Source organism: Musca autumnalis, unplaced genomic scaffold (genome assembly GCF_047663935.1).
Source record: "Musca autumnalis isolate F117 unplaced genomic scaffold, ASM4766393v1 scaffold_1, whole genome shotgun sequence".
Taxonomy (NCBI): Eukaryota; Metazoa; Arthropoda; class Insecta; order Diptera; family Muscidae; genus Musca; species Musca autumnalis.
Genome location: NW_027411644.1, coordinates 195061075 through 195088252, shown reverse-complemented (window position 1 = coordinate 195088252; position 27178 = coordinate 195061075). Strand labels below are relative to the sequence as shown.

At 34.6% G+C, this 27178-nt stretch overlaps 1 protein-coding gene across 37 annotated transcripts in view; it reads right to left on the bottom strand.

The window, feature by feature from the left end:
- Nucleotides 1-26858, bottom strand: part of Cyp304a1 (Probable cytochrome P450 304a1) — a 162199-nt gene extending 135341 nt beyond the window's left edge. For 18 of the 37 annotated variants that reach the window (XM_073959499.1, XM_073959506.1, XM_073959507.1 and 15 more), the window contains exons 1-2: nt 26526-26809; nt 25716-25784 (exon numbers count right to left, since the gene is read on the bottom strand). The gene's annotated coding sequence lies outside the window, so the exon portion shown is untranslated. The other 19 variants (XM_073959501.1, XM_073959515.1, XM_073959519.1 and 16 more) reach the window with 9 other exon arrangements.
- Between the last annotated feature and the right edge of the window lie 320 nt (nt 26859-27178).

Genomic DNA, 27178 nt, shown 5'->3' with positions numbered 1-27178 from the left:
ATGTGAAGCATTCGCCGTTTTTTGAATTTAGTGTTATTGACTACGTCAAAGTACTTTGCTACAAATCTTCTTCAACATAATCTTGAATCTCCTTGTCTGTCGTTTACCAATTTTACAACTGAAAACATTCATGCTGTTATACCAATACTATCTCCTAGAGGTGGAATAGTATTTGAATGAAATATTCAAAAGGACCTACAGTTGTTATGGGTACACGATATTCAAATGGACGATTTCGTGGTTCTTCTGATCGGACAATTCTCGCACTCCGTGTAAATGAGTCGTTTAATATAAAACGTTTTTTCGGGCGTTAACCGTGGTCTTCAATTCGTGCAAATGTAACACGGTGTTGTAGGACGACGAAGAAATTAGTTAATCATTCTAATTAAAATGAATTGTTCGTGATGAACATAAATTGGTTTCTTTCTTTTTTCATATAGTAGAAAAATTGTATAAGACAACCTACTCTCAGCTATTACTAGTCTGACGAGTAAAAATGTACGAATATTTACAAACCACCTGTAGTTGAAGTAGATCAATAGTAGTCCAACAGATCCAGCCAATAAGGCGGAAAAAGTGGAGGTCGCTTCTATCCGGGAGATTGCACTCGGTCCTCCAGTAGAGTGTGGTGCCCTTCAGGCAAAAAAGTGGTGGACGCTCCTATTCAGGAGATTGCACACAATCCTCCACTAGATGGTTTTGCCCTTAAGGCCAAAGGCACCGAGGTGGCTCCTACCCGGGAGGTTGCACCCACACCTCGTGCTACTTGTATAAAAGGAAGAATTAAAGTAGTTCCAATCCGGGAGATGTTATTGTATCGAATCGCTCCTATCCGGGAGGTTGAACAACGCTTCGGTACTAAGTAGTAGTGGATGTAGCGCCAATGAAAATTGGCATGGGTCCTCCGGACCACATGGGCTTTCCGAGCCATTTATATTATAAGAAATGTACAAAAAGGAAAGAAATTGCTAAAATGCTCACTATTGACGGTTCCGCCGTTTAATGTAAAATATTCATAAATATGTACTCATAACTAAAGAACTAGAAATTAAGTTGAAACATCGCTGGATATTTCAAGGTGGCCGGCAATGTTTAATTACGAATTAAATTCACTTTTCAAATTGTAATGTTTCATTTCTTCCGTTAGAACTTGACCATTTAGCAGAAGTGCAACTTTGTGTTTTCGCACAAAGTGAAAGATGTCAAATTCTAATGAGAATGTACTAAAAATTGGCGCCACTTTGCAGTGTCCATCGTTTGTTTTTATTCTCTCTTTGACTAAATAAAGAGTTGTCATTCGATTTGCGTCGATTGAAGTAATATCTTGGATTTTCGTCCACCTACTATTGGATATTCGTCCACAACAACTTTGTAAACAAAAGGTACAGATATTGTTTTCCAAACAATATATATTCAATAAAGGATTGAATCATTTTTATTATAACGAAATTGATGCTGCTGTTGTTTTGTTTTCTTTTTGGTTTTTTTTTTCTTTTTATTGCTCCGCAAACACATAGATTACCAGAAAGTATCCTCTTAGAAGGCCAGAAGACCTTCTTATTGAAAATCAGAAACTTTTTTTGATTGATGACGAGACGGAATTCTCAAAGAAGACCAGAAGATTTTCTCATTGAGGACCGAAATATGTCATCATAAAACTAAATATATGACTAAAATATGCCCACGTATGCCCAAAATAATTTCTCATAGAAGACAAGAATGCGTCAACGGAAGCTCAGAAGGTCTTCTCAAAGAAGACCAGAAAGTCTCCCAATAGAAGTTCTTCTCATAGAAGACCAGAACTTCTCCTAAGAAAATTAGGAGGTCGTCTCATAGAAGACGATAAGGTCTTATCAAAGTAGACGAGAAGGATTTTTCTTATAAAAGACCGGAAGGTCCTCTCATAGAATACAAAGACTGATAATAGAAGAGGATAAGGCATTATTTTGAAAAAAAAACAGAAATTCTTCTCATACAAGATCAGAAAATCTTCTCATAGATGAACATAAATCCTTCTCAAAAAATGTCTTTCTCAGGGACGTACGCAAGGGCCATAGGGGCACCTATTGTTATTGAAATATATTCTTCACCTCTACCAAATAATCTTCTGCTCATCTCAATCTTAATGGTCTCAGATACTGCCACCAATAGCCCTTGCACAAGTTAGCCACTAGACCTTACATTTGTCATATCTTTAATAAAAATGTAATAAAACTATGTTAATAACAACCATATTTAGGGCACATTATGCGAAACCGTAAATACATCATTCTCCAGGAAATACTGCAAACAAACATAGAAGGAAGGCGTACAAGAGGAAGAAAAGAGATGTCATGGATTCAAAATACCCTGCAATGGACCGAATTCCAGAACGCAGAAAATTTAATTAGTATAGCGAGAAATAGAGATATATTTTCCTATTTTGTTCATAATGTATAAAACATAAGTATGTAAATTTTTTACAATTGTAATATCGCTAACATTTGAAAATCGAATACGCAATAAAGAAGAATAACAACCACACCTTGAGATTGGTTTGACTAAGCTCTAGTGACGGCCTGGCCATATTATGTATTTCAGTAATATGATGCTGCTATTATATGGTAGAATGTAATCATATATTTATAAAGCGTTTAATTCCCACAAAATGTGGTCAAAAGAATCATAGTTTTTTTTCCTGCGAAAAAATATTGATTTTCCATGTGAAAATAATAATAATCCTCAGCCAAGTTAACCTAATCGTTAATAATATGTACCATGTTATTTTTGCAATGCAATTTAACTATGTTAAAAATCCCAAACAAACGTTTGTTTTCATTTGGCACACAATATTATATGGTAAAACTTAACTATATATTTTGAAAAGATATTTTTAATTTACAGGTTTTTTCGTGAGGTATTACTTTCTTACCTCACCATCTTCCATGAAAAGACCTCATCTAAGGCAAATTCTGGGATTTTTTGAAGCGTTATGTTTATTTACTTATTGTTGAAGGACTATCAAGCCCATAAGTCTGAGGGACGTTAACAAACATTTTTGGAATATTTTTTTACAAACTATCAGAATACTCCTTGATGAATATTTTTGAAAGACTGCACGGAAATACAAATGCTGATCTCTGTGACCATATTTTTAAAGAATACTTATATTGAAGTATTGTAACATGTACATTAGGGATATAACTTTTTGCAGTTTTTTGCAAATATCAAAAATACCACCACATAGCCGTGTAGAGCATGAAAAACTATTATGAAAAAAGGTGTAATTTTTTCTCTATCGCGAAAAAAGTTTCCGCACCAAATGCATTGAAGTTCAGTAATGCATTTTTTAATTTTAGCTGTTATGACAACATATTTGCTTTTAATTAAATTTTTTATTTTTTTGTAATCTAATTTAAAATCATTACCAAAGCGTTCTGGACCAATTTGTTCTCAAATCGCGCCATTTCGGAGCATTTTATGCATTTTTGACACTATTGCAATTTTTGTTTTTTCTTTATAAACTCGTGAATTTTATGTTTATATTTATTGTACCTATCGGACAAGAGAATATGGTGTCATTTGCAACAAATTCGCGAAAGTTACAGACAGTTTTTAATGACTTTGCCTGTGAGAATTGTATTTTTTCTATGAATATTTATTCAAACAATGCAAATTTAAAATTATAAGTAGAAAAAATATCAAAAGGGTTTTAGTAATTACAGTCGGCGCGGAAACTTTTTTCACCGAATCGATCTTAGAAACGCGTTTTCATTATTAGGACAAAATTCCCCACGTGGTACTGGTGTTGTATTTTTGTAAAAAACATATACGATTCTCACAGGCAAAGTCAACAACAACAGCCTGTAACTTTCGCGACTTCGTTGCAAATGACCCCATATTCTTTTGTCCGGTAGGTACAAAAAATATAAACATAAAATTCACGAGTTTATAAAGAAAAAGCAAAAACTGCAATAGTGTCAAAAATTCATAAATGCTCCGAAATGGCGCGATTTGAGAACAAATTGGTCCAGAATGCTTTGATAATGATTTTAAATTAGATTACAAAAAAATAAAAATTTTAATTAAAAGCAAATATGTTGTCATAGCAGCTAAAATAAAAAAATGCATTACTGAACTTCAATGCATTTGGTGCGGAAACTTTTTTCGCGATAAAGAAAAATTGACGCCGTATTTCATAATAGTTTTCCATGCTCTACACGGCTATGTGGTGGTATTTTTTTGGTTATAGCCCTAATGTACATACATATTTTCATTTACAGGTATTCTTTGTGTGGTATTAATTTCTTACCGCACGATCTTCCATGAATAGACCATCAATTGATGCTCATCTATTGGAAAAGGCTCTTTAAATCTACAAGAAGATTTTTTTTTCTAATTTTTAGTGGTCTAGGGTGCACTCATAAAAATAACAACAATCATATTTACAAAACGCTACAAAATTGCATTATAAAAACACAACAAACAGGGCTATTTTGCATCACAATCATCGATTGGTTGGTATTGGCCAATTATAAAACAAGTCAAATATAAACAAAAGTCAGTGATTGGTAATATTTTTGTTTTGTTTCTTTTTCTCAACATCTTTTTCTATTTATTTTAACAACAAATAATCTCAACAAATTGTTTGGATTTTCAAATTTTTATTGGCCCACTTTGGCGCAATCACAGCCAAAAAAAAAACGCTTAGCATAACATTATGGAGATGGAGGGAGATAAGGTCAATCATAAAATAAATAAAAAAATTGTGGTAGCATTTGCGAAATTTTAGAATATTCCACAGCCAACAATAATTGTTATTGTTAGTTTGGACTAATTTCGTTTTGTTTTTTTCTTCTTTTTGTTGGTCGAAGATCACGTTTTTTTAATTAGAACATTTGCGTAATTTTTGTACTATCAGATTTAAGTGGTATGTATTCTAGTTTGTTGTCACTGTGATGACATTGGCATATCTTTGGAATTTTATACTGTGGTGAAGACAACAACAACAAGAAAAAATAAGTACAGATAAGATTGCAATCAGCAGAAAAGTAGGAAATGAAAGCAACTTAAGTGGAGAAGAGTAGTCCACTATGTTTTAAATAATTTATTATGAAATGTTCACAAACATGCAGACGTCTGGGCCAAGAAGATACATATTTTCAATAAATCTTCTCCAAAACCCCATAAATGAGCTAGGTAACAAGTATGCCAAGATATTCATGGTGAATTTATGTGATATGTTTTGAGGGACCATAGGACCGAATGGAGAGTTTTAAATAAAAATTACTATCTGCACTAAAAATAGAATTATTTGAAAAATATTTTAAGAGCTTCATCCGCTATGTACATGGATTTTCTACGACTACTTTATTTAAATAGCATTAGTTAGCCAATAGGCCTCAATTCGATAAAAAAACGAATTTAATTAAACTATGTTATTAACAACAACATTGTATATTTAGATTGACCAAGCTCTTGTGACAGACTAACCATATTATTTGCATTAAGTTGGTTTCCACTTCTATATGGTAGATGTAACCATATATTTATAGACGTATACAATAATAGTATAATTAATCTGCGTGAGATTGAAAAACATTATTAATTTTCTATGAAACGACATTACTTTGTTCTATTACACTATGGAACACTGAAAATGCAAACAACTTTTAGTATGAATTTTTTGAAAGTACATATTGAGACTACAAAAACCCTAGTAGAATTTTGTCCTGTCAGATCCAGTTCGGATTTTATGGCCTCATCTAAACCGGGCTAAAACTATAGTTTTTTGCATTTATCGGGCCTTTATCTCAGAAATAATTAGGAATTTCGCCTTGCTGTCTTTGGCAATATTGTAGCCCTAAACTAGCGGAATTTATCTTTTGAACAGACCACATAAGAAAAACTCCATCTAAGGCATCAACATCGATAAAATATAGAAAATTTTACATAATTGCTGAAATTCTAGTCAGTATCAGCTAAACTATTGGGATTTGAACCAAGTAACCTTTTGCAAAAATCTTCCAAATGAAGATCTCAGTAATTCTTCAGAACATTCTGAAACTCTAAAATGCTTACTTCATGTTGTTTCAGCGGTATTTTGCATCATATTTTACAACAATGACATGTTCTGACTAGTTGTGTATTACATTCCAGTGAATATTTTTCCAAAAGAAAATATTAAGAACAAATTAACGGTTTTGGATATTGTGCGAAATATATACAAATTATGGAAATGTTCGATATTTTATTAAATTTGAGGAAATAAATCTAGTTTTTCGAGTTCATTATTTCTCCAAATATTCTTGTCCTTATCTACAAATTTGCTTCAGAGGTCAGATGAAGATTCACATAGGTTTCAGAGATATAGCCCAGAATTGTTTTAAAAAGTCAATATTTAATCATGTTTAGATGGGGCCATAAAATCCAAGCTGGATCTGACACAATAAAAACCCAACTGGCTTTTTTGGCGTTTGGGTCTGTACTTTAAAAAAATCCTCAGCTCAAATTGGTTGCACAAGATTACCTTAAAAATGTTGCAAAGTGTTATAAGAACTTCTGTTATAAGAACTTCTTCCTATATAACCACGATAACCGAATCTTTAAAAACAAATACCATATTGTTAGGGAATTATGTTTAACTTAACTCCGGGTATACGTTGTCTATATCCCGATACGATTTCTACCGAATACGGTTACTATTCCACAATTCTTTATTAACGTTATAAGCTTGTTCGTACAATACCTTACTAAGCACACAGCTTTACTGTACTTAGGCTACTGTTTCCTTCTGTATTAAGGACGGTTTCAATTCGCGATATGAATCACTCAACCACTTGCTAATCTCCCGTATTTATAACCGCAATCATCTCAATAATCTCAATCTAAGATGTTCTTCAATGTTCAAGCGAAATACTAACTGATTCGCAAATACACATACAAACAGATGAATGAATGTAAACAACAAATGGGACAGAGGCAATAAATAAGAGAGAGTAGAAAATGTAAGAATGAGTGACGTCGCACTGTAGAATGATTATTAGACTAAAACTGAAGAGTCAAAACAAATATAAGAGAGAGAAAGGGCGCATCAAAAACAGTAAGAAAATTAACATGAAAATTGAGTAAATGCTTAATAAAAATAAAACAAATGCTTAATAAATAAGTAAATGCTTAATAACAAATTACGATACAATTCAGATTTTTAAATTAATGGAAATTCATCCTAACTAACTTATATCCATCAGTTGTGCAACAATATTTTAGAGGGCCAACAGAGCAATAGTCCTGGATTTTTTAAGCATTTTTGTACACTAATATCAGGGCGACAATATGGACTTTTTTGAAATGCCATGTTTATCTACTTACTTTTAAAGGAATATCAAGCCCATAAGCCTGAAATTGTTTTGTAAGTGCCACTATCGAACTTTTTGGAATTTTTTTGACAAACTATCAGAGCTCTAAGAATACTCCTTGATGAATATTTTTGGAAGACTGGACGCAAAAGCAAATGCTGATTGATCTCTCTGGCCATATTGTTGAATAATACTAATATATAGTATATGTTTTCATTATACTATATAATAATGTGCAGCAACTATCTTAGGAAAAATAATATGTTTACCCTGCCTGAAGATATTTGTCAATCCAATACTTTAATTTGGTTATTTCAAATCTACTTGTTATGTGTTACAAAAATTGCATCGTGGTTATTTGAAATATGGTTGTTAATAGAGAATAATATTATTATTTCGTAAAAAAATTGTTAATTCTATATGTTCAAATTCTTGACATGTATCAGTAGTACCAGAGATACTCTGTTTTGGTCAAAAATTTACAACTATGATAAATTTATACTGTACATTGTTGCCAGGAACCATTTTCTTGAGAAAAAAAGGTGTGACAATTAACCAATGTATGGTAACACATCCACTAGACATATTATAATAAAATAACCATACTTTCAAATTGTAAGAGTTGTTATTCGTTAATATAGTCTAAAATGGGGAACCATGATTAAATGTATAATGTTCATTATCGCAGAAACATGTTGAGATATTCACAAACATATTTTTTGTTCATAAAAATAATATGATGACTACAACCATATGTTTTTTGATTCATAGATAAAGCCATTTGGTCTTCTTTTGAGTAGCATTTTTCATCTTCTGTGGGAAGACGTGTTTGGTGTTTTATGGTTTTCTTTGGAATTTCTATAGAATTTCTTTGAAAAAACACTTTAGTCTTCTAGAAGATAAACATTGGGTCTACTATCTTCTGTGATAACACCATTTGGTCTTCTATGGGGGAACCTTCAGTTTTCCATGATTTTCGGCCTTCTATGAAAATATTTTTGGTCTTCTATGAGATTTTTGTCTTCTATGAGACAACTTTTTGATCTTCTATGAAAAGACCATTGGATTTCTATGAGAAGACCAGACGGTCATCTGTGAGAAGACTCTTAAGTCTTCCAAGAGAAAAACATTAGCTCTTTTATGGTCTTCTATGAGAAGACCTTTGGGATTTCTATAGGAAGACCACATTGTTTTCTTTGAGACGATCCTTTAGCTTTCTAGGAGAAAAACAATGGGTCTTCTATGAGAAGACCTTTCGGTCCCCAATGATAAGACCATTCGGTCATCTATTAGAAGGCCATTCGATCTTCTATGAGAAGACCATTTGGTTTTCTATGAGAAGGCCATTCGGTCTTCTATGAGAAGACCTTTCGGTCCCCTATGATAAGACCATTCGGTCATCTATTAGAAGACCATTCGGTAGTGTATTAGAAGACTATTCGGTCTTCTTTGAGAACACCAATGGCCTTCTATGAGAATACCGTTCGCTCTTCTGTGAGAAGAATATTTAGTCTTCTATTGAAATACCATTGGGTCTTCTTTTATGAGAAGACCATTCGGTGTTCTATGAGAAGATCATTTAAACTTCTATTAGAAGACAATTCGGGCTTCTGTGAGAACACCGTTTGGTCTCCTAGAAGAACACATTTGGTCTTCTATGAGAAGACCATTTGGACTTCTATGAGAAGAATATTTCGTCGAGAAGACCAGTTGGTCCTTTAAGAGATGAAATTTTGGCGTTCTAAGAGAAGACTATTGGGTTTTCTTGGACCATGTGGTCTTCCATGAGCAGACTTTGTGATCATCTATAAAAGGACTTTAAGATCTTCCATACGAAAACTTTTTTTCTATCAGCGGGAAATCGGCATTTGGAATCAAATGATTATATAATGTAATTAATAGGTACATCCATATTTCAAATATTTTACATATGTATGTATGTATATGAAAAATGTATTGATGTAATTACCAATATTAAATGCGATTTCTTCCTTGTCCAATAAAATATTTCCATTAACCTTTTTGATTCAATTATAAAATGTATTGGGCATTTGATTTACTACTCATGATTTATTCACTCACTTTACCGTCTTTACTCAACGATTGTATTTAGAAAACTGAAGAAAAAAGAACAACACAATACCATTTTTTTCTTTTCCTCTTCGCTTGCTACGTTTGTTAACAACAACAAAGCACGAAACAAACGTTTTTACCGCATACACACCACCAAATCGTCTGCGTCTTCTATTACACCACTGGTGCTCGGTTCCATACGGTGGCGTAAAAACAAACCACACGTATTCTCTCTTTATTTCAGATTTGCCATTGCTTAGCAATGGGGAGAGTGTCTTACCACTACTAATACACTAACTGTTCTGAGCACCCATGTATTACACCATACACACAGCTCTTTATTATAAAACGGCATTCTGCAGTCGCGAGAGCCCTGTTGTTACTCTTTTTGACAAAAATCCTCTCTCCACCCATAAAAATATGTTCTAACATAAAAAATATGTTGGTAGCCAAACAAACAAAATTGAGATATGTTACAAAATGTTGCAAACATATATTTGTTTAGACACAAACAAATTATGTTTGGATCCAAACATATATTTGTTTCCAATCAGTCCCAAAAAATATTTGTTATTATTTCGAACATATACATACATATTTTTCTGCGTGTATGAAAAAACTTTTCAGTCTTTTGGAGAGAATATCATTTGGTCTTCTAAGAGAAGACCATTTGGACTTCTATGAGAGGAACATTGAGTCCTCTATAGGAAGATCATTTGTATTCAATGGGAGGACTATTTGGTTGTCTATTGGTCTTGTGTGGTAGTGTATGAGAGAAGATCATTTGTATTCAATGGGAGGACTATTTGGTTGTCTATTGGTCTTGTGTGGTAGTGTATGAGAGAACTTATTGTCTTATATTGGAAGACTATTTGGTTTTGTACGGGAAGTCTTCTGTGAGAATGCAATTCGGTCAACTATGACTTAAGACTTGTGGTCTTTTATAATAGGATGAGTTGATCTTCTTTGAGAAGACCATTTGGACATTTATGAGAAAAGCAGTGGGTCTTCTCATAAGAAGACTTTTTCTAAGAAACAAGTAAGAAAGTATCTTTCAGTTGTGTTAATAGACATATATCCTCAGCCTCTGACCTAAAGAAAAGAAGTAAACAAATTTTTTTGAGTTTTCGGACCAATTTCGCAGGTGTTATTGAATTGCCCCAAAAATATCGGCAAAAATATTGCAAAAAAAAATTATAACGATCCCAGACAAGTCCTTAAACTACACTCTTTCCAAACTTTGTGTTGGAGGTATCCGAAACAGTGGCCCGATGTAGTCAATATTTGGGAATAATCCGAGTCTGTATGAAACAATGCAATGTACAACGCTTAGATCAAACCGGTTTATCCCTTTGAGAGTTATGTTACGTACTAATCACTAACTAACTAACCAGTTTAATCTCAGGAAGTATGGACTTGCTCCTGAAAAATAGCAGCAGCCGCCAGAAGAAATTGTTGCTAAAAATGCTTAGGATATTTCTTTGCAGTCTTTAAAATCTTTGCTGTTTATTGGAAAGCATCTCTAAAAAATCCAGACAATTTTGAAATTTTTTGGATAATCTTATGGACCATTTTTATGAAAATCTGTATACATGGCTAATCCTTACCATAGATTAGTCTTAAGAAGAATTCTTAAAATAAATCACATATGTGAGTTTATTGTTAATGGCTCAGATTCATTTTAAAAAGTCACGATCATGAAACTATCCGGGTCACAAGAAATGGACCTTTTTTCAAAATATGTAAATACCTAATAAATCATGTTGAGTCTGAAGACAACAAACAAAGCATACAAAACTTTTTAATGTGCAATTAAATGAAGTTTTATTGTTGTAATTATTGTCTTCATGGTATTCTTAGCATCTTTGCCGACCTTTCTCCTCCATAAAAAAGTATAATTCCAAATAATTAGAATAATGCAGTCCCCCTGCCTTCCAGCACTCGGTTTCATTACAAAATATGTACATAAAAGATAAGTAGAGATTGCAGCGTATGATCCGCTTATTGTTGTTGTTTATAATATCATTATTGTTGTTGTTGTTGTTATAATGAAATAGATTTCCCGTGAAAAATAAGGAAATGCAATGTAAAAGAAAAAAGTCTTTCAATGAAAAGTGCATTAGAAAAGAAAAGCAACAACAACATCATCAAGCCAGCCATTATTATAATTATTCTCAAGAGCAATTTAATGTTCATATCTTCCCGGTCTCAAATGGCAATGATGGGTATGGGGTGGGGAGAAGGGCGTAAGTAGAGAGGAAGTATAAGCCAATATTCATAACAAACATTATTTGAAAACCGTTTCAGTCGAAAAACGACCTCCCTTATTCCAATTCGCTGCCTGTGCTTGTTACAAATTCCGCGCTTTCTCATTCATGACAGGCAGCTACAAGAAGAAAAGTGATCTTGAATTTCCCCAACTGTAAATTTGTAATTAAAAAAATTGAGATGTTTTTCATTTCATGTTTTTTTCTTTATTATAATGCGGGAAATTTTCATTTTATTCCTGGCTTATGTCTGTCTGCCTGCAGATTTTCCCTATGAAAGCAGCAACAGCTAAACAATAGCCACCAGACAAGGGAGGCAAAAAGAAGGCAAAGAAGAAGCAGTTGAAGCAAAATATGCTATATAAATCGCTTGTTCACACAATAAATCGTGTATTGTTGAATTTTTTTTTTTTTTTTTTTTGGAATTCTCAAGGTTTCTTTTGGCAACAAAACAAACAAAACAACACCGAGACACGAGCAGTATCAGCCAGTCGTGTATAGTAAGTATATGACACCAACAGGCAAGCGGCCAACACCACTGCACCACATTCACATGTTTTTCCATTTTAGTGTTGTTGTTGTTGTTGCTGTTTTCTTCTTTTGGTATGAATGGCTGGCTGAGTGGCTGCCTTCCCTGTAGGAAATGTCAATAGTGAATCTATACTGACTTACTACTGACATTGTCAACAGTACTACTGACAAACAGTACTACTGACAAACTGTAGACAACTAATGTAATTTCCTATAGACATTTTGTATGAACGTGTCATTCGAAAGTCAGTACTGACAATGGAACTAGTATGTCAATAGTAAGTCAGTAGTTCCTGAGGAACCATGTGTTGACATTGGAGGTAGTGAGTCAGTAAAGACATTGGAGGTAGTAAGTCAGTATAGACATTGGAGGTAGTAAGTCAGTATAGACATTGGATGTAGTGAGTCAGTATAGACAATGGAGGTAGTGAGTCAGTATAGACATTGGAGGTAGTGCGTCAATAGTACCAGATTTTCAATACAAAATTTTTTAGCTTATTTGGAACTTTTCATAGATAAAACAGTAATAAGAAGATGAAGCTACACATTTGTTTAAATACTATATTTCATTAAAGAATAAAACAAATAATATTGAAAATGGTAAAAATGTACAAATTGCGTATTACAGTATTTTTATCTTTTAAAATGGCTAAGCCAAAGATTCCACATATGTAAAAATTAGTAAATAAAGACAATGTTTTCAGGCTGCTTAAACATTTTAACATATAAATAATAAAAAACGTTTTCGTTTTATTTTCTTGGCCAAGTCGCACCAATGACTTGTCTGCTTAAAATAGTTCTTCTTCTGTTGCACTTAACGTTTTATCAGGCGATTCGCTGAATGTTGATATAACACCTAGGAATTGAAAAGAATAAACATGTATAAATAAACATAAAAAATATGTCCTTAAATTTGCTTGCCTATTACAGCTGTATAACATTGGAAAAATCTCACAATCGATTTTGCCAAATAATTATCCAACATTGTAATTCATTATTATGTTTAGTTGCATTCAGCATTTCCAGCGAGACGGGACAATATATACATCACGCTCCATAATCTTCTCTAAAGGTTCCACATAATGTCTAATTGTCGAAATTTCACCACATACATATGTTGCTAGTCGCCTCAGAATTCGTACTTTGCTATAGAATTGTTTATTTTTCACATGTCTTTTATATTTTCTTTTGCTCATACTTGTTATTGAAATTATATGCTTTAAGTTTTCACGATATTTTATTGATTTTTACAAAAACACTTTTTTCGCCAACCACAAAAATTATTTTACGCCAAACAATTAAGAAAATTAAAAAAGGATGCTTCGTTGGGCTATCATCTGTCAATATACACAATGCTTCTTCTTATTAAGGTAAAGGTATCAATAGTTGACAACCTGGTGACAAAGTGTTGACTTTGTCACCATATTAGTAGACAAAGTGGCGACATGTCAACACATGACCCCACACTTCCTACAGGGTTGTTATGCACGCTTGGTTGGCTATTGTTCATCACCATCACATGTTGTACTTGGATGTTGAGCGTATTTCCCTTGGTTGGTTGGTAGGAAGATTGTTTTTGGTAGGTAGGAAGGTAGGCAGTTAGATAGATGTGTAATGTTGTTTGATTGCAGGTTCACCCATGACTCCTGTGCTACGCAAGATATTTTGTCATAGATTTCCTAACCAGCAATCAAATTAAAAATAAATACCTGCGGGGATGGACTGGCATGGTATGTTATTTAAATATGTAGTACTAATTAGGTCCCATACCAAATCAGCATTAGGAATGTGTAAGTCGACTTTTCATCAATCGATTGACTACTTTTTTGTGTTAAAAGGTCTTAAGATCGGGTTTATGGAAAAATCGGAAATTTAAATTTTTATATTCGATTTTCAATTTTCCTGAATTCCACGTACGAATGGTGTAAACATATAATTGAATTATCCAACGCTTCAAACTTGACTGGTGGGTTGTCTACTCAATGTCCTCAGTGCCTGCCAGTATCAAAGACTTTTGATAAGTCAAGCTCCACCATCACAGTTCTATAACACGCACAGTGGTCCAAATCACTGATCTAGCGGCGCGAAATTAATAACTTGGAAACGAATGGAGATATCTTTCTGAGATATCTTTTCTTTGCACAAACGTAGTATGTGTCCGTGGGTAATAATGGACTAAATATGAACAACATCGGCTAATATTTTGGTATAGCCCCCAAATAACGGTACCTCCTGATATTCGGTATTTTGAGGATTTAAGCCACCATTTCCTTCCAAATTAGTTGTAATTTGGTACTTGGGGTTTCTAGTGGTCACTAAATCTTTCCACCAAAAATTGTGGACATAGGTCCACGTTTGGGTAAAGGCCCCTTTTAAGGTACCTCCCGATTTTCAGTATTTTGGGGGTTTAAAGCTACATTTTCCGGCCAAATTAGTTGTCATTTGGTATTTGAGGTTCCCAGTGGACACAAACATTCTCCAACAAAAATTGTGGACATAGGCCTACGTTTTGATATTGTCCCCATATAACGGTACCTCCCAATATTCGGTATTGTTAGGATTTTGTCTACATTTTCAGACCAAATAAGCTGAATTTTGGCATAGGAGGTTCTCGTTGGTTATACATCTTCTCCACCAAAAATTGTGACCATAGGTCTACATTTTGATATAGCCCCCATATAACTGTACCGACAGATTTTGGCTATATTGATTTTGGCTATATTTAGGCTATTTTTCAAGACCATTTATCAGCAAGATTTGCAGCTAAATTGGGGTCATTCGGAATCTAGAAAGTCCAAATTAATTAGTAAAACCAAAATTGGACTGGACCTTAGAGGACTTTTGTAGTTACGCTCCATTCAACAAAAGTATATTGCCCTAAAAACATAAAAAAATAATAATTTTTGAAAATTTATTTCTATAAAATTTAACTTACACTCTCCTCTATCAATAAAAAAACTTTGTTTAGTTTTATTACGAATTTATTTAACAATTAAACAAATATGAAACCAGGTTTTTAGCAACAATTTTGTTAAAATCTGATGCATCAAAATTTCTTGCACTTGACAGTGAATAACTGAGTGAATATTTACAACAACAACAAAAGTAAAAACAAATTTTTAGTCAGCAGAGTGTCTGTAATCGATACAATGGAAAACATTTCGCAATTTTATACTTTGATTTTTTGACTTTCTCGCCGCTAGATCAATGGTTTGGACCAGTGTGACACGGCTTGATCTGGTTGAGACCTCGACTAATATTTGTGGAGATGGCGTGCAGCGTTGTTGTCTTGCAGTGCTGCTTATGGAACCCATGCTGATGATCGGCTACTGGACTCCTCTGACGCTGAGGAAGAACAAGGGCGATAAAAGCGAAATCGGTCTGTACGATCTGTACGATGGTTTCGGTAGTGGGACTACCCTGTCCATTTTCCAGACTTCGGGAACGATGTGGGTGGTGGTAACCGAATTACGACCAAAGTACCCCTAAATTGTAGGAGTCACATTCGACTGCATGTTTAGGTCATCCCCGCATGCCACAGCTATCTGCGATAAACTGAGATGTAGAAGCAAGGTCCTTAAGTTCCAAGCCATCTGCACTTGTTGACCACATATAACGATATAGGTCGGTCGGTGGTAAGCTAAGCGGCGCCAGTTTGGTCCGCGAATATAAGGGCAACACGATGGCAAAATATTCAAACCTGTCAGATTGGCACCGTGAGAACTGCGACAAAGATTCTTCCAGTACAGCAATGCAATGACATGATTTTGTTGCAGTACTTGCTCGGGTGTTACCGTGAGAGCCATTCTAATCACAATATGGTGGATAGGATACATCCACCCAGGCATGTAAGGAGAAATCTTCATGATCTAGAAAAAGAGATCGAATGCTACAAGAGAGAATCCCTAGATCAACAATCTATAAAGTAGGTTTAAATAGCGGATGCAGTCGCAGATGACAAAAACAACCATCGTGTGAATGTGGTCCTCGGAGAACAATCCCCCATCTATCGCAGTCAAGGTGAGTCAGCTGCCACGACAAACCGGAGTAGTTTTGGCTCAACTGCGCTTGGGGATGATGTAGCCAAACCTACTCAATTAACTCCAGTAGATCTGTGGTTACATCTAATCGAAACAGCCACATTCCTAGAACTGGATATAGACCCAGAGCCAGATAAAGCCGAAAAAAGAACATGCTGTTACAACAACAAACGCAAGTCTCCTCAAATAATGGCCCGAAAGCTCTTTACAACCCTGCTCGATAACTTAGAAATTGTGTATCCAATTAGTTCAAAACTTTGTACCTCGTAAAATTTCTTCAAATCGTACATCATGTTCTAAGACAGTCTATATGAGACCACACCTTCGAGTACCTCCCTCACAAAAGTTCAAAATTTTCCCTTAAATGCAGTTAAAATGCTGCTTTGAAATTTGTATCGAAGGTAGATGCACTTGAAATTCTGTTTTGAAATTTGTATCGAAGGTAGTCCTTGTGATTTTGATTACAACCGTATAATGTAATTTATTTTTCCTGGGCAAGTCCATTTTTCCAGCCCTAATGACACAAAAGCTAAAAAAATCTTAACGAAAGGAACCACTTCCTAAATTAGATCCAGTTCCAAGATTTCTTAGATGCAACACTTATTAGAAGAATAAAAGGTCTTATCATAGAAGACCCAGAAGTCTTCTCCTAGAAGACTAAGATGATGGACCTCCTTTGTTGACTTTGGGTTATCTTAGAAGTCTTTAAATAGATGGATTTAAAGCTCTTTAAATAACCTACGTAATGTTCTTTTTTAAGCTTACCCTGCACGCAGAAAAATATATGTTAGAAATATGTTTGGATCCAAACAAATATTTGTTTGGGACTGATTGCAAACAAATATATGTTTGGATCCAAACATAATTTCTTTGTGTCCAAACAAATATATGTTTGCAACATTTTATAACATATCTCAATTTAATATGTTTGGGTACCAACATATTTTTTATGTTAGAACATATTTTTTATGGGTGGAGAGGATTTTTGTCGAAGAGAGTAACAACAGGGCTCTCGCAGCTGCGGAATTCTGGTTTATAATAAAGAGCTGTGTGCATGGTGTAATGCGTAAAACACGTGTGTTTCATGCTTTGTTGTTGTTAACCAACGTAGCAAGCGAAGAGGAAAAGAAAAAAAAATGGTATTAATTATGTTGGTATTTTTCATCGCTGAGTAAAGTGAGTGAATAAATCAGTGTTTTGTCTTTTCTTAAAGAAATTGTGCTTTTTAGTAAATTAAATGTCGAAAACATTTTATAATTGAATCAAAAAGGTGAATGGAAATATTTTATTGGACAAGGAAGAAATCGCATTTCATATTGGTAATTACATCAATACATTTTTCATATACAAGGTGGCGTAAAAGTAATCCTCCTATCAGAAAATGCTATAATTTTTGCGATTGGCCCCTAATGTCAGTTCTGTTTTGACATTTGTGTAGTAAACACATGTAAAATACAAATTAATAAACAATGTTACCCTACACTGCTCCAGAACGCGAAATATTGGTGACTATTTATTTGACCAATAATCGGTCGGTGACTTTGACACCACGTGAATTTCGTCGCAGACGTTTAGCCGCTCGCCTCGAAGAGACTGGCACAACACGTGATGATGCCATGCATGGCAGACCCCGGAGTATCCGTTCTGCAGAGAATATTGCTGCTGTAGCCGAGGATGTCATGGAAGCGCCGTCGACATAGGCCAGACGACGTGCCACGCAAATGGGTATCTGTTGACGGTCTTTACAGCGAATTTTGGTACAAGATTTAAAGATGTTTCCGTACAAAGTCCAGACGGTACATCAGCTGTTAGATGCTGGCCGCCAATCGCGTCTAACATACGATCAAGTCATCCTTAATCACCACCAAGAGGAAGATGATGTTTCATCAAAAATAATCATGAGTGATGAGACGTTCCAGACTTCTTTTTGTGGGGCTTTTTGAAGTCGCGGGTTTATGTCAACAAGCCTCAGACTCTTAAAGACAATATCCGCCAAGAATGTGAGGACCTATCGCTGGAATTTTTGGCCAAAGTGATGGAAAATGCCATAAAAAGGGCTCAAAAGACAATAAACTGTGGCGGCGGCCATTTATCTGATAGCATATTCTCGACTTGATGTAAAAAAATTAAAACACCAAATAAAAATAATCCGCAAGAAGGATCAAAGTTTTTAATTTTTTTTAATTACAGCCAAAAAACATCGGTAGGTTACTTTTGCGCCACCTTGTACATACATACATAGAGGCATGTTTTTTCTGTGTGTGGATATTAATGGATATTAAGAACGTTAAGAATTATATTTGGGGCTGAAAGTCTATGGACCTCTATAGATGGTCTTAAAGTTCTTTTCATTATGTCACGTATGTATATGGAACATTTATGTTGCCTGAAAGCCCTGTCAGAATTTTGATTTTATTAAAAAAGTTTTTCTTAAAGGTTTTAACGAAATCTTGTATTTGCTCTTCTTTTGGCTTACAAGCTATTTAAAAACACAGACAAGAAGCTTCTTAGTGACATTTAAGCTTTTTTAATAATCCTTTTATATGGTTTATTTAAAGACGCTCTTTAAAAAACTCTCGAAATATAGTTTGTTAAAGAAGTTACGTTTATGGCCATCCTTTAGATGGACTTAACGATCTTAAAAAAAAAACTTTTAATCTAATTACCTCTTATTATCTTAAGCCCAATGTTCAGAGTCCCTGTGACAGAATAAAATGTTATATGTATATAGAGTTCTTTAAATAATTCATATACATAGTCTCTAGATGTTGTAGGGTATACCAAAAAATGTATTTACTTATACAGCAAAGCTTAAATGCCAATTACCTCATTTCTCATAAATAACATCATCATTGTCAATTTGGCAAATTACATCAAAAATCACAAAGAGATGTGAAAATATGCAGAAGAAAATGAATCACTAAATGATTTAATGCAGGTCAAAAAGGTAAATGTGCAAGGATGTTTCAATGATCCACTGACTAACGATGAGGATGATGATGACACACAAAGCTTATTTCGTGTCGATTGGCTTTAGAGAGATATAACTAGCTGTTATAAATAACCCTTTCAAGAGCCGACAGCAAATGTGGCAGAAATAATGGCAAAATGTTTTTAAGTTATTTATTTAAAAAAATTATTTTTAAAATAAATTTAATTTTTTTAGCATTTTAAAAATTAAAGGAGTTTGTAAAATGAAGAATATTCAAACCTGCCAGAATGCCGTCCTGACGACTGCAACCGGTTTCCTCCTCATGACACCAGTGGACCATCTTCTGAGAAGACGAATGTTTTACCGGTACATCAGCACAACAGGATGTTGTCGATGCAGTACCTACCTATCACGATTTATTGGATATTGGCTTCCCCCACCCAGGCACGTCAAGACATATTTTCATGATCTAGTTAGGGAGGTCAAAAGGTACAAAGTAACCTCTAGACCAACGAGCCTATCAGGCAGGCTTGGATAGCATTCACACTGATGCAGTTACGCAGGCACTACAGAGATACAGTGTAAATGCCGTACTTGTCGTCCACCCCCAGCCACCCCCATTCATCGCAGCAGAAGAACGCCAGCTGCCACAAGAGTGGTTTAAGATCCGGACGATGTAGCCACCTCAATTCATATTGGTTCCGAATTGATAACACGATACCCAACGCACGCCCAACATGTGGTCTGTGACCACATGACACGCTGCCCACATGTTAAGCTGCTAACCTCATTCACCTGTCTCCTGATTCTTTATGGACGCAACCAGTCCAGACCAGAACCAGGCAACTGAGTAACGAACGAATATATTTGCTTTGCTACAACAACAATAGATGGCCACAAGTTGAACACATCTAACAATCAGTCTGCGATTGTTTAAAATTTGCCATCTTTCAATTGGAGCGCAGCCAACTTAATTTCTTTCTTGAGGATCAGGGTCTGATATTCAAAGCTCTTTAGGTGTTTGTCGTCAAAGTGTATGTTCCACTTCGCCAGATAAAGCGTGCTTACGAAGTAATACATAAACCGAGCAGCTTCAAAAGGCTCCTTTCGGGCGTTGTCTATCTATTAAAGGACCCTTACTTACTTATTTAAGCGGTTTTCCATCTTTAGGAAGTCTTCGCTTTATATAAGACCATTTTAGAAAGCCTTCTATCCATACAGGACCCCTTTACAAGGTCTTCTATATATAGAGAACCATTTTAGGAAGTCTTCTATTTATATAAGACCCTTTTAGGATGTATTTTATATACAGAAGACCACTTTAGGAGGTCTTTTATCTTCTTAAAACCCCCTTAGGAAGTTTTCTATTTATAGAAGAACCCTTTAGGAGGTCTTCTATCTATAGAGAACCTTTTTAGGAAGTCTTCCATCTACATAAGACCCTTTTAGGGAATCGTGTATCTATAGAAGACCCCTTTAGGATGCATTTTATCTATAGAAGACCATTTTAGGAGATCTTTTATCTATAGAATACCACTTTAGGAGGTCTTCTCTCTGAAGAGGACCCTTATCGGATGTCTGTTATATTCAGAAAACCCCTTTATGAGGTTGTCTATCAATAGAATACTACGTTTGGTGATATTTTATCCAAAGAATATCACTTTAGGAGGTCTGCTATCTATAGAGGACCCATTTAGAAATTCTTTTATTTATAGAAGGCCCCTTTAGGAAGTCTTCTATCTATAGAGTACCTTTTTAGGAAGTCTTCTAGCTACATAGGAACCTTTTAGGAAATCGTGTATCTGTAGAAAACCTCTTTAGGATGTATTTTATCTATAGAAGACCATTTTAGGAGATCTTTTATCTATGGAAGACCACTTTAGTAGGTCTTCTATCTATATAAGACATCTTTAAGAGGTCTTGTATATACATAGAATATACCGCTAGTAGGTCTTCTATCTACATAAAACTACCTTTGGAGGTCTTCTGTGTATATAAGACCCCTTTAGGAGATCCTTCTGTATAAGGAAGAAATCTCTAAGACTAACTAAGGAAGTCTTCTGTTTATGGAATACCCCTTTAAGACGTCTTCTCTCCACAAAAGACCCCTTTAAGAGGTCTTCTACCTATAGAACACATTTTTAGGAAGTCTTCTGTCTACATAGGACAATTTTAGGAAATCGTCTATCTATAGAAGACCCCTTTAGGACGTATTTTATGGAGATCTTTTATCTATAGAATACCACTTTAGGAGGTCTTATATCTGTACAGGACCCTTATAGGATGTATTCTATATTCAGAAGACCCCTTAAGGAGGTCGTCTGTGTATAGATATTTTTTGGTGATATATTGAAGGTCACTTTAGGGGGTCTTCTATCTATAGAAGAACCCTTTAGAAGGTCATCTATCTATAGAAGAATCCTTTAGAAGGTCATCTACCTATAGAAAACCCTTTAGGAGGTCTTCTATCTATAGAGAACCCTTTTAGGAGGTCTTCTATGTATAGATGCCGCCCTTAATCCACGCATTCGATTCCCACACCGGACAAAACATCACATTTTCAACTGTGGCAAATTACCCATCAGCTAGATGTATCTAATGTCATATCTACGACCAAAAAATATGCCTCATTGAAATAACGGGTTTAGACCCCAAGTATGTTTGAACGAAATTCGTTTCACACAATTTGGAGTCGATTTAGCCATGTCCGTCCGTCTGTCTGGTGCACACGATAACTCGTGAACGGATCAACCGATTTGAACCAAATGTTGGGTATCGTAATATTTTGTCCAAACTTAGTTTAAGTTCGAAGATGGGCCATATCGGTCCACTCCTTCGTGTACCTCCCTCAAAAAGTTCAAACATTTTCTGTAAAATGGTGTGAACGATAACTCTCAAAGGGAGCAATCGATTTAGTCCAAACTTTGCACATCGTATTATTCCTTGCAGATATATATCGGGTTCGAATATGGACTATATCGGTACACTCTTTCGTGTACCTCCCGAACAAAATTAGCATAAAGTGAAGTTTAAGAGCTCCTCTCGGATCGTTTTGAACTTTTTTTATGTAGGTTGTCCTTAGGGCTCCTTTACGATGGTACATGTTTTTTTCTTGCGCAAACCCACACTTCTTGAGATATTGACCTAAAAGCTCCATGAAACCCTGATGGCACCAACCAAAATAACAAATCCGCAAGATAATCCTCGGAGGGAGTTTCTGTTTAGTGCAGACTTTACACATAGAATTATTTCATCCAGTTATGTATCAGTTTTGAATGTGGACTATATCGGTCCACTCCTTTGGGTAAATCCCACACAAAATTCTGAAAAAGTGAAGTTTAAGAGCTCCTCTTGCATCGTTTTGATTCTTTTTTCAGTAGGTTGTTCTAGCGTCCTCATTTACAACGGTAATTTTTTTCCGGAGTAAGTCAATACTTCCTGAGATAATGACCCAAAAGCTCCAAAACTCTGCCGGCACATACTAAAATGGCTATAGTGCATGATAACTCTAAAACTTTTTCAAAATTCCTTCCAAACTTATAGTACGTTTATATATGACCGGATTTAACAAAACCACTGGGTTTCAAATGTCAATTCCTTTGCGTATACATCAAATAAGTCCTCATTAAGAAGGTTAACCCTGCAAAAGGCTATAATATAAACATACCCTTAGTTTAACGTTATTTAATATTTCGAGTCCTTTATGAAGAAGTTTGGTTACTAACAAGTAAAAAAGTATCAGTCGGCTTTGCCGACAGAGATATACCCTCAGCATATGTGAATTGGAACTTTCATCTACGAACAGATCGAATGTATTTAGGGTCTTTTCAGAATTTTGTGGCACTTTTTGGACATTTGATTAGGATTAAAGTTCAAAAGTTTTGCGGAGGAGGGAATGGACCGACATAGTGCATTACGGAAGTGGATCTTATTTTGAGAGTCATATCTTTTCGATAGATATCGCGCCCACTAGACATTTCAGTGGGTTATCGTACACCTGTTGGACCAGTATGCCAGGAAGCATGGACTTGTCCAGGGAAAACATAAATCGGTCCTTCCTTTCAAGAGTTATCGTTCGCACAAATTTTTCGAACATTTTCGAGCTTTTGTGGGGGAGGTATTGGAAGAAGTGGACCGATATAACCCATCTTCGAACATAAACTAAGTTTGGACGAAATATTGCGAAAGCCAAATTTTGGAAGAAATCGGAGAATTATCGTGACATTGCTAAATCGACTCCAAATTGTCTGAAACACATTTCGTCCAAACATACTTGGGCACGGTGCTCTTGAATCAACTTTAAATGGAAGGTGCTTACACCTGGAAAGTTTTTGCGGATTCTGAAACTACAATGTTCATTGATGAGAAAAATAAAAAAACTAAAAAAATCGCAGGAGCGCTTTTTAAATAAATCGCGATTCTAGTTGACATTTTTAGGGGTTATTTAGGTTTTTGCGATTTTGCTTGGAAACCGCAAGTCCTGTCAAAATGGGAATAAAGAAAATGTTGTAGATATCAAAATGCTCTACATGATTGGCCTTAATGATATTTTCGTAGCTCTTACAGCTTTTGAGATATAGAAGTTGAAATTGGGACAATTTAAATTCAATTCAATTCTGTATGGTCTCCTTATAAAACAATGTCATGACTGCAATTTCCCAACTTAAACTTCTATATCTAAAAAATGGTACAACCTAGGAAAAATTAAATAAGCCAGTTTTATAGAGAATTTTCACAGCTATAAGATTTTCTCAGGTCCCATGCCGATAAGACTTACCGTATTCAAGCGAAATCGCGAAACCCTAACAAAAAAACCTAAAAATGTAAACTGAGCTTCTTTATCTCAAAAATGGTACAGCCTGAGAACAAATCATGAACGCCAATCCTGTAGAGAATTTTCACAGCTACAATATTTTCTTTAGCTCCATTTCGATTGGACTTGCGGTTTCCAAGCAAAATCGTGAAAAACTAAAAAACACCTAAAAATGTGAATTTTGATCGCGATTTATTTAAAAATCCCTACAGCGATTTTTTCTTGTTTTTGGATTTTTCTCATCTATGAACATTGCTGTTTCAGAATTCACAAAAACTTCCCCTCTGTAAGCTGTTTTCATTAAAAGTTAGTTAAGGCGCACCCTTCATGACATTGTTTTATAAGGGGGCGATACAGTCAGTGCATTATCCCAATTTGAACTTCAATATCTCACAAATAATAAAACCTACGAAAATACCGTAAAGGTCAATCTTGTAGAGAATTTTCATAGCTACAACATTTTCTTCAATTTTATTTTGATAGGACTAGCGGTTTCTAAGCAAAATCGTGAAAACCTAAACAACCCCTAAAAATGTCAACTTGAATCGCGATTTATTTAAAAAGCGCTCCGACGATTTTTTTAGTATTTTGATTTTTCTCATCTATGAACATTGTAGTTTCAGAATCCGCAAAAACTTCCCAGGTGTAAGCACCTTCCATTTAAATTTGATTCAAGAACACCGTGTGGGGTCTAAAACAATTATTTCGATGAGGCACATTTTGCCCGTATGAAAGTGTATATAAGCATAAATGCTGAGGGTATAAATATGTTTGGCATATGTCAATGATTTGGTATAGCCTCACATTACGGTACCTACAGATTTTAAAGCAAACTCGTGATACAAAATCAATATAGTTTATATAAGGCATAATTATTGTGTTTGTTTTTTCTTTGGTCAGTGGCTGAGGGTATATCTCCGTCAGCACAGCTGACTGATATGTTCTTACTTGTTTTTCCACAAAAATGAATTGTAGTAGGGTGTTCACAACTTTATGGAATTTCTGAACTTGCTGAAAAATATACCGGTTTTGGAACTCTTGGGGCCTTTATCTTGGCAATCATGGACGTTCCGAATGTGTGAAATGTGCCAAAAGATTTAATTGCTATATTTCCTGCCCATAGGCAAGTCGATATGCAAAATTTTAAGTGTAAACTATGTGGCGAAAGTTTTCTAAGGGTTATATAGGAGGTTATACTACTATGACCTATGACATTGACCTTTGTCAACAATATTAGGTAAGTAAGTCTGGCAAAGAAAGATGTTATACCATTGTAATAAGCTATCTGAAATAAACTTTAGAATTTAACCACGAACAGGTCTCAATCTGTTCATAAGCCAAAATGGTTGAACTTTTGGGGAGGGGGTTACCGGAAGGCGGCTCGCTCAATCCTTCGAATTTGAAGAAGAACAATTTTTAGGGTATTTTTTAGCTGTTGACTTATTCTTCCTTATTTGTTTCATATATTTCATTTTCACTTTTAATTCTTATTTTATACTCTAACCTTTTTATCTATCAATTTCTGAATTACTATCCAATTTATTACTTCCATTGTCCTGACATTGTACCACCAACAAACATGAACTTTTGACCTCTAATGAAGGTAATTCATTAAAATTTATTTAATGCAAAACAACAAAAAGTGAGTGGAGAGGCAAACTAAAAACTAGGGAATAGCAAAAAACGAAAAATAAAAGGTACAATAAAAACAAATTAACCAACCTGTGATGAATGGACAGATGAACCGCTACCGCTGTGTTATTAATACGTGTTGTTGTTTTTTGAAGGGGGCTGGTTGTTTTTAGCAAAGAAAAAAACGAAACTTATTAATGAAATGGCAATTTGTTGTGTTAAAATATTAACACGAGTCGAAAGGTGGGATGTAGCAGAGAGAAAGACGGCGACACACGATTTGCACAACCACTTTAAAATATTTTATTTAATGGATTTAAATGATTTCTTTTTTTTTTGCAAACACTAAACTATTTTTTTTTTTCTATTTCCCAATAATGATAATTATGTTGGTGATAATGAATGAATATTTTTTTACACTTTATTTTGTTAAAGATTTATATTTTTATTTTATTTCTCTGCTTTCTTCAGAACTTTTTTCATTTGTTGGCCAAATTTTTATTAATTTTATTAATCAATTAATATATTTCTTTATTAATTTTGCAAATTTTCTTTATGTTTTTGTCCTCTCTGTTTACTCTCTTGTAAGATGGGGGATTTCTAAGGGGAGAGAACGTTTGATTTTTTTTGCACTCTGTGGGAATTTTTTCTGTTATTTTTTTATAATTTATTCTTTTTCCAGCAGATAACTTTCTTGTAACATTTCATTGTTATTGTTATTATTGACTTGCATTTTAAACTTTAGCTTTACCCGTTTCTTTTGCAATATCTATCCACCATTTCTCTATTGGCTTTGAGAAACCATTTTCGGTTCAATTAAATTATTAGAGATTCTATTGTGTTTTCTCTTTTTGTTGTTGTTGTTAATTGAAATCTTGTTTTTTTTTTTTTTTATTCTACCTTCATATGCGGGTGTCGACGGCAATAGTTGTTGCTGCTGCCATTACCATGTTTTGCACAACTATTTCTGTTAGATTTTTTTCTATTATTTATTTATTATTCTTTACTTGTTTTGACCAATGCGGGGGGCGTTAAATGATGTCTGGGGGTTCTCGTTCAATGAAAAATACAAACACAAAACAAAAACAACAAATAACTCTCGTATCGATACAACTTCACAATATAGTACGCGCTTCGTTCACCACTCACGAATTTGTACATTAACGGCCAGCGAGAAACTGAATTTTTATTCGTTGCATGAGATTTTGTTCACCGCTAAAACAGTAAAACAATGAGTGCTGATGAGAGTGCAAGAGAAGGAAAAGGAAATACCTAGAGAGCAAATTATTCTCCATGTATAGAGGAAACAGTGTTGTATACAGTTGTATTAAATACCAAATCGAACAACTGTGTTGTGTATCAATTGTGGAAAGCATGAAAACCGTTACGAATGGGCAAATTTAAAAATACACAAGAACAAAGTTAGTCCGTTTTTAAGTAAAATTTATTATAATTTAAAATTGTAATATAAATATTTATAAATACAAAGCTAAGTAAAAGTGCTAACTATTACAGTACGTTTACACTGTATATTGCCAAGTTTACACTTGCGC